Source organism: Lontra canadensis, unplaced genomic scaffold, assembly GCF_010015895.1.
Source record: "Lontra canadensis isolate GAN:19392208 unplaced genomic scaffold, GSC_riverotter_1.0 scaffold20, whole genome shotgun sequence".
In the NCBI taxonomy this organism is placed as follows: Eukaryota; Metazoa; Chordata; class Mammalia; order Carnivora; family Mustelidae; genus Lontra; species Lontra canadensis.
The window spans coordinates 18,481,348-18,489,311 of NW_022631014.1; positions in this window are offsets into that span (position 1 = coordinate 18,481,348).

A 7,964-nucleotide genomic window follows, 5' to 3' on the forward strand; every position below is an offset into this window, starting at 1 on the left:
CCAATAATAATACACTGGGTCAATGAGCACACGCAGCACCCAAATCTTGGTTTCTAAATACCATTCTCAATTAAAAGGAAACAGACTCCTTGGTGAGGTGGCTGATTCATTGCTAGCGGAGAGAAAATATGAGAAGAGCACGGAGTATGTAGCGTCAGAAAGGAAGAGAGTGCCCAAAGACTGTCAAGGCACCGAGAGACATGGGAGCCAGTGTGACTGGGCCAATTGATGGAGCTTGAATGGAATGATGGAGTCAAAAACCACCAATGGATGAAGACCAGTGGGGAAAAGTGTCCCTCACAGTGGGAGACTGGATATTGGGAGCCTCCCCATGTGACACTCAGAGGAAGACATAGCATCACCCTTCGTGTGATCTTGCCAAAAATGATCACCTGAAACTGGCAAGGAGGAAACAGCAGAACAGAATTTGAGCCACATCATTCCACAAAATAACTGGCCAGGACTTGTCAAAAATGCCAAGTTCAAGAAACACAAAGAGAGGCTGAGGAATTTACCCCGATTAACATGACAGCTAAATGCAGTGGGTGACCCTGGAAGAGGAAAAAAAGAGACAGAAAGGAGATGTGATTGAGACAACTGATCCAATGTGAATATGGACTGCGAATTAGTAACAGTATTATATCAGTATTAAATTTTCTGCTTTCGATAACTGGGCTGTCGTTTTGTAAAACTCTTGTTCTTACTGATGCACACTGAACTATTTAGGGATAAAAAAGCATGATGTCTTCAACTTACTCTCAAGTGATTCGGAAAAAAAAAGGTGCGTGTGTATGTGTGTATATGTGATATATAGTATATATGCGATACCGAACACAGGATACATTATATATACACAATGCAGAGAGAGAATTATAAAACAAATGGGCCAAATATGAATAATTAGCGAATCTCCATAAAGGACATGGAGGCATTGCTTGCAACTTTTCTGTCAATTTGAAATACACTAAAATTTACATAGTTCGTGACAGTGGCCAACAGTGCTACTTACCCTGTGCTGGGCACTGTTTAAACGCTTTACCTGTCTTTTTTTTTTTTTTTAATGATTTTATTTTTATTTATTTATTTGGCAGAGATAGACACAGCGAGAGAGGGAACACAAGCAGGGGGAGTGTGAGAGGGAGAAGCAGGCTTCCCGCTGAGCAGGGAGCCCTATGTGGGGCTCGATGCGGGGCTCAATCCCAGGACCCTGGGATCATGAACTGAGCCAAAGGCAGACGCTTAACTGGCTGAGCCACAGCGGCACCCCGTCTTCCCTGTCCTAGAGCCCCAGGCCCTGCGTCTCCTCCCCCAGCCCCAATGCCCACAAATGCAAAAATTAGGGGTTTCTGGCCTCGGCCTTCTGGACACTGGCTGGGGCCTTGGAGGAGAGAAGAAGGCGGGTCCAGCTGGAGCAGTAAACCCAAAGCCAAGGTTGAGGGAAGACAGCTGAAAGCTGATGGCCACAGGGACTGGAGGAGATGGGATGAGAAGAAGACAGAGAAGGACCAGCCCTGAGGGGCAGTCTGCGAGAAGTAGGGGGTTACCAGACCCTAGCCCCACAGTCACCGCCAGACGGGGTTTGGCTGGGGGTGGCCAGCCTTCTAGGCACTTCTCCAGAAAGGACTGAGGGTGGCCTGTCCCTTACCACCCGAGGAGGCTGAGGCCTCACAGGCAGGGCAGAGTTCCAGAGCCTGAGCCGGTCTGAGCGTCAGGAGGATGGCAGTCTGGCAGGGAAATGGGGGTGGGGGAGGAAGACACTGACGTCTGAACTCAGAAGTGGAGTGGACCCCCACCATCCCCTCCCTGCTGAAGGGCCTGTCACAAGGCGGCCGTGGCTCACACCTGCTTATCAGGGCTGGGGTGTGGAGAGGGTGTCGGGGACGGGAGATAGGGCTGGGACAGGGCTGTCCACACTGGCGGGCTCTGCCTCCCTCATTCACACCTCCTCAGAGGCCCCTCAGCCCACTTAGCCGCTGCAGCCTCCAGCCTTCCTCAGCTTGCCTCAGGCAGGCTGCCCCTGCAGGCGAGGACTCCGCCCTGGACAGTGAAGAGACCCCCAAACAGGGAGGGACCTGGCAGAGCGTCCACCCCTCACTTGGCCGATTGGGAAACCAGGACTAAGGAGACGCCATTCACCTAAAATCAGATCGCGAAGTACACGCAGGAGCCAGAAGTAGGCTCCGACCCTAGACCGGAGCACAGACGGGCCTGAGCCTTACCCTGGGGACCCACGAGGCAGGGCCCAGGGCCATAGTGAAGGGGGAGTGAGAGGGACATTCTTCCTGAGAAGCACTGTGCTTCTCAAGCTTCAGCCTCACATAGGGAGAGGGAGCACGCGTCATACTGGCTATACTGGGCCTGGAGGCCCAGGCACCAACACCTGTGCTGGACCGGCAGTGGATTCAAGGCTCCCTGGGAGTTGGTGGGCAGACAGGGGTGGAGAAGAGAGGGGAGGGGGGCCCGGAACGCAAAAAGCAAGAGGCCAGCTTGGGAGGTGGTAGGAAAGGAAAACCTCTGTTCCCCTAGGTGGCCTGGAGCCCCAGCTGTGCTGAGGCCTCAGACGAGCTAGGGAAGCTCAGGGAAGCCAAGCTACAGCCTGCCACTTTCTCCTCACTCATAGCCTTAGAGATCATTTGGGTGGAAATGCCCCTGGCATAACCAGAGATGGGACAGTTCAACTCCTGCCTCAGGAGGAGCTGGAGCTGAGAGGGGAGGGGAGGATGGGAGGTAATTCCAAGATCCTGGTTCGGGGGAGAGGAAAGTGTGGGATTCCCCGCAGCTGGAAGACCTAATTTTAGCTCTGCTTCCCCAGGACCCAGCACATGAAACCCCTTCTCCTATCTGACAGTCACCTCCTTGCTCCCCTCTTCCCAGCAGGGCAAGCTGCTTCAGACCAGACACCGGGCCCCTGCAGAGCCTGAGTAAGGGTGCCGCTGGGGAAATGCCCTGGGAACCCCAGCCTGCTGGAAACAGTGCCCAGCACACAAGGCTGTTATCTGAGACACAGGCCCCTGCTCTGCTCTACTCACAGCAGCCGGCCGGCCCCCAAGCACAGAACCTGGGCCTTGGCGGGAGACCAGTGCACCTGCCTTCCTGCCTCCTCTGAGACACCTTCCCCACAGCTGTCCTCACTGTCCTCATCTGGTCTCACAGGTCCCTGCTGGAGAACTGATTCACAGCCATACCCTAGTGCCCAACTTTCCCGGGTCTCTCACCAAGACAGTGCACACACTGGGACTTGAGCAGGATCGTCTCAACTTTTCAGACTTGTAACTCCAAAACATTTTTTTAAAGCTTTATTTATTTATTTGAGAAAGAGAGAGAACACAAGTAGGGGGAGGGGAGAGGGAGAGGGAAAAAGCAGACTCCCCTCTGAGCAGGGAGCCCGACAGTGGGGCTCAATCCCAGGACCCCAAGATCATGACCTGAACCAAAGGCAGACACAGCCGACTGAGCCACCCAGGCGCCCCAAACTCCAAAACATTCTTGAGCCCTCTGGAGGCCCCAGAAAGGAGTCAACTCCATTATTTGTCTGCTTCTAGGAAGTTAGCGGGACCGACAGGGCCAAGATGAGCATGAATGACTGGATTACAAAGCAAATTAAAATAACTCGAACAGCTTTGTGGGGGGGGGGAGGGCAAATGTTAGAGCGAGAGCCCGAAAACCATCCTAAGTCACGCATTCCTGGAGCTTGTTTCCTCACGTGTGAAATGGTGGGCTGAATAAGCTCTGATGTGAAAGCACTTTGCAAACTGCAGAGCAGTGAGAGTTGAAAGTTTGGTAGCAGCACATCTAATGGTCCCAGGACTGGGGAGACGGGATTGCTTCCACCTGGCCCAGAGCCTAACACCATATTAAGATCAGGCTCTGTCCTTCACCTCCTCAGAACACAATGACCTTCATCTGTCATTGTCTTGGTCAGTTCAGGCTGTTATAACAAAATACCACAGACTGGGTGACTTATAAACAAAAGAAATTTATTTCTCACAGTTCTGGAGGCTGGGGAGTCCAAGATCAAGGTGCCAGCAGGTTCAGTGTCTGATGAGAGCCCATCTTCTAGTTGGGCCAATCATTGTGCAGTGTCCTCACATGACAGGGGCAAAGGAGTCTGGGGTCTCTGAGGTCTTTTATAAGGGCACTAATCTAATTCATGAGGGTGGAGCCAAAGGCTGCCAAAGGCTCCACTTCCTCATACCTTTAGGAGGGGGTTAGATTTCAAGGTATGAGTTTTGGGGCCACACATTGTCTTTGGTAGTCACTGGTAACAGGAATTCATAGTAACTGGCTACATTTATTGAGGACTTAGCTTATTCAATTTTCAAATGATCCTGCCAGTCATCCTCAACCTGTTCCCATATGAGGAACCTGATTCAGGACAAATGAGGTCCATTGCAGGAGGCTGCAGTAGGTGGGAAGCTGGGATGGGGACCCAATTACACCTCCGTACATAGGGAGGTATCCAAAGTGCTGGTCCAGCCATGCTGTGCACACCCAGAGATACAGTAAGCACTCTTACTGTCCCGGGGTGACTCACAAGCAAATTGTGACAGAGACTTATTTTTGCATTGTGCAATCAATTCAGTGTTGTTTCCCTTTTTAAAAAAGAACTAGAAAAGAATTGAACTTAGAAAATATCAGAGCACATTATTGTCACATGAATCTTGTCGGGTGAGTGTGTGAAGCAGGTTGCCATAAAAAATGAACTTTTTTACCAACGGGATCTTCCGTGGCTCTGTCTCATTCAATGTTTTTAACAGACACGTTGAAGGCTTGTTTATCTGATCTGCAATCTCAAAGCTGGGAGGCAGAGCTAACATGTCAGATGGCCAAATCAGGATCATCAAGAATGCAAACTCACATAAGATGGGGAGAAACTATAATGAAATGAAATCTTAACAGTAGGGCATACACATAACCCCATATTTGTGTTCCGAATATTGACGGTGTGAGTGCATGACGGGAAAGCGACTTGACAACAGACCACGGGAAAATGACCTGGAGCTGTTAGCCGGACCAAGCTCCACATGGACCAACAGTACCGTGAGAATAGTGGGGCGTCCCTACTAAGGGAGCACTCAATTCAGCACTGCCATCGCTGTGTCTGATGCTTCACCCAGATGTGGCTGCCACACCATAAAGGCCACATAACATCATGATGATGGCAGGTCGGAAATCCATGAATGCCCTGGGCATTAAGCGAGATGCCCAGATGTCTTAATGAGGTTCCTATCTCTAAAGGACTATCAGGTGAAAGCAGGTGCCAGCCAGCTCTGTGTACCTGGGATGGCCATTTAGGGCCTATCACTGATGAGTAAGTTGCAGGGAAAGTTTCAGCTTAATGTTACGAAGCTCAATAATAAAGGAAAGTGGGTACCTGGGGGCCCAAAGCAATGGAAGAAAGTTCTCCTTTGATAGTCAGGAGCTCAAAGCCCACCTTCTGAGGGGACTCCTGTCTAGGGAATGTGTGTGTCGGTGGAGTGGCAGCAAAGTGGGGCTTGGTCCAGTTCCAAACCCTGGGGAGTCATCAGAATCAGCAGTGTGGCTTGTGTTAAAAAATACTGGTTTCAGCTTCACTTCTGACCGACTGAGTCAAAATCTTCAAGGGTGGGGTTGAAGAATCTCTGTATTTTTGAAGCTTACCAGGCAAACTGCTCTAGATTAGCAGAGACTAGACATGACAAGATACAAGACACAAACCGTGGCTGAGACGTGGATATTCAAAAAAAGTTTAAGATTTTGGGGGGAAATCTGGGCAAACTTTTAAGACTTTGTTCATTAAATGATACTGAATTCTTGACAAATTTCTTAGATAACAGTATTCTGACAATACAGGGGAATGTCTTTATTCTTAGATGATACAGATCAAAGTATTAAAGAATAAAGTGTGTCTACTACTTTTTTTCTTAAATCAATGAATTACTTTTAAATGGCTCAAGAAGAGAAAGGAAATGGGACAAAATATTGAGGGGAGAGGGCATTCTTAACTCTCCCTTCAACTTGTCTGGAAAGACATTTTTCAAAATAAAGTTGGGAAAAATTAAGCCAGCTAGGCCCCTCTGACGAGCCAAACATGAGGCTCACTGGACAACACAGCCTCTGCTGTTCCATCTGGCCTGAGAGCCTGGAGTCTGAGGTCCAAAACTGACTGCACCCTCTGTGGCTTACACAGCTAGAGGTTCTGTGTTGGACAGTGTCACAGCTGACTCTTGAGTCCTCCATGTGGCACTAGGCCACAGTGACCCCTAGAGGTACTCTGCACACAGGAGCACACCAGCCCGTAGGCCATAATGCCATGTCCAGGAACACTAAGAGAAGTCCATCCACCCATCCCCACTGCACACCCCAGATTACACAGGGTCCACATCAAAGATCGGTTCATGCACCTGACCTACACTAATGACTGACAAGTCAGTTCCTGGAGGAGAGGCTGGACTGGAAAAGGCAGCACCGGACCCCCTGACGGATAACCTCCGTGAATGACATCCAGGAAGGCAGGCCGGAATGAGGTGGGGAGTGGAGGCAGGAATGAGCAGGAGTGCCACACCAGATGTGAGGCCCTCCTGACCAGTTCCGGCAGAATGAACGGAAAGACCGAGGAGATGATGGAGTGCGCCCAGAAGACATAAGGGCACACAGGTGCAGCCGTGAAGGACTGAGCAGGGATAGCTTCAGGGATGTGCTGCTGATGTGAGCGACAGCGACATGTTCACAGGAATGAGGCCGGGTCATTAAGAGAGTGGGGGCTGCTCCAGGCTGAGCCTAGTCCTGCAAGGATGTTCCTTCAAGATCACACTACGTCTCCCTCCGGGTGCTTCTAAGGCCTGACGGAGGGGCAGAGGTTTTCAGCTGTTTTTCAGTTGTTTGAAGGTCACAGTGCAAGACAGCAATGCTGGCCTGCGGAAACAGGCTGGGACACCTGTTCTACCTTAGCCGCATAGGACAGTGGTCAAATGTTCTCAATCCAGAGACCAAAGAGCCTGGAGTCTCAAATAAAGATGTGACTGGGGGCGGGGAGATCAGGGAATAACCCTCACCTGCAGTTGGGGCTTCTGGCAGCAGAGCCCAAGAAGATGGCTGCAGCCTTCCCCTTGGCCAAGATACTCCCTGAGCATCACTGGACGGAAGGCAGAGTCCCAGGCCCGACCTGAGAATTTGGCTGGCTCCAAGGTAGGACCCACTGGAGGCTGCCTGGCTCAGGTGGGTAGTGAGGAGATAATTCCATCAGGGGACAGACGGTGCTGGGGAGTGGCTTAGGGAATCTCCTGCATCCAAGTCCAAATAATCAGCAGTCCTATCGGGGGAGCCTGAAGTGATTTGATCCTGGGGAAAATTCCAAGCTCCACTGAGTATTTATATTTCAGTTTGTTCTGGAGGGACTCTTAATGAAGTGTTCAGACAAGTCAAGATCACTCCTGTAGACCAACACAACTCTTCCATGTGAAAATGAAGACTGGGAGACCGCATGTTTTATTATAAACACGGAACTCCATTTTTCACAATGACCAGCCAGCACTTTTCATACTAAAAACCTAAGACACTTCAATTCACTGATCCAAAAATCAAGATTCTCCACCATCTAGGTAGAGGGGCAGGAGTGCGAAGAGCATGGGAAGTAAGTCCAAGGCTGAAGAAAATTCAGGCCAGATCAGGGCATGGAGCCAGACGTGAGGGAAAGGAGATGGTGGCTCACCTCTAGAGATGAATGCCAAGCACCCAGGACTTCTCCCCCTGAGTCACCCCCTCAGGCTCTGGGAGAAACACCAGACCGGGAGGCCCCACCAACCCCTCTCCAATGAGGAGAGAAAGTAACAGATTTTTTTGGTCACAGTGACATTTTGGCTCTTTATCCCCGGGAAGAAAAGGACTGGCATAAGCTAATGGCAAACAGTGTGACAAAACAGACTGGTATTAATCAGGCTACTATGTTCTGAGCCCCCAACTTCTTTCTTTTTTATCCAAATAAA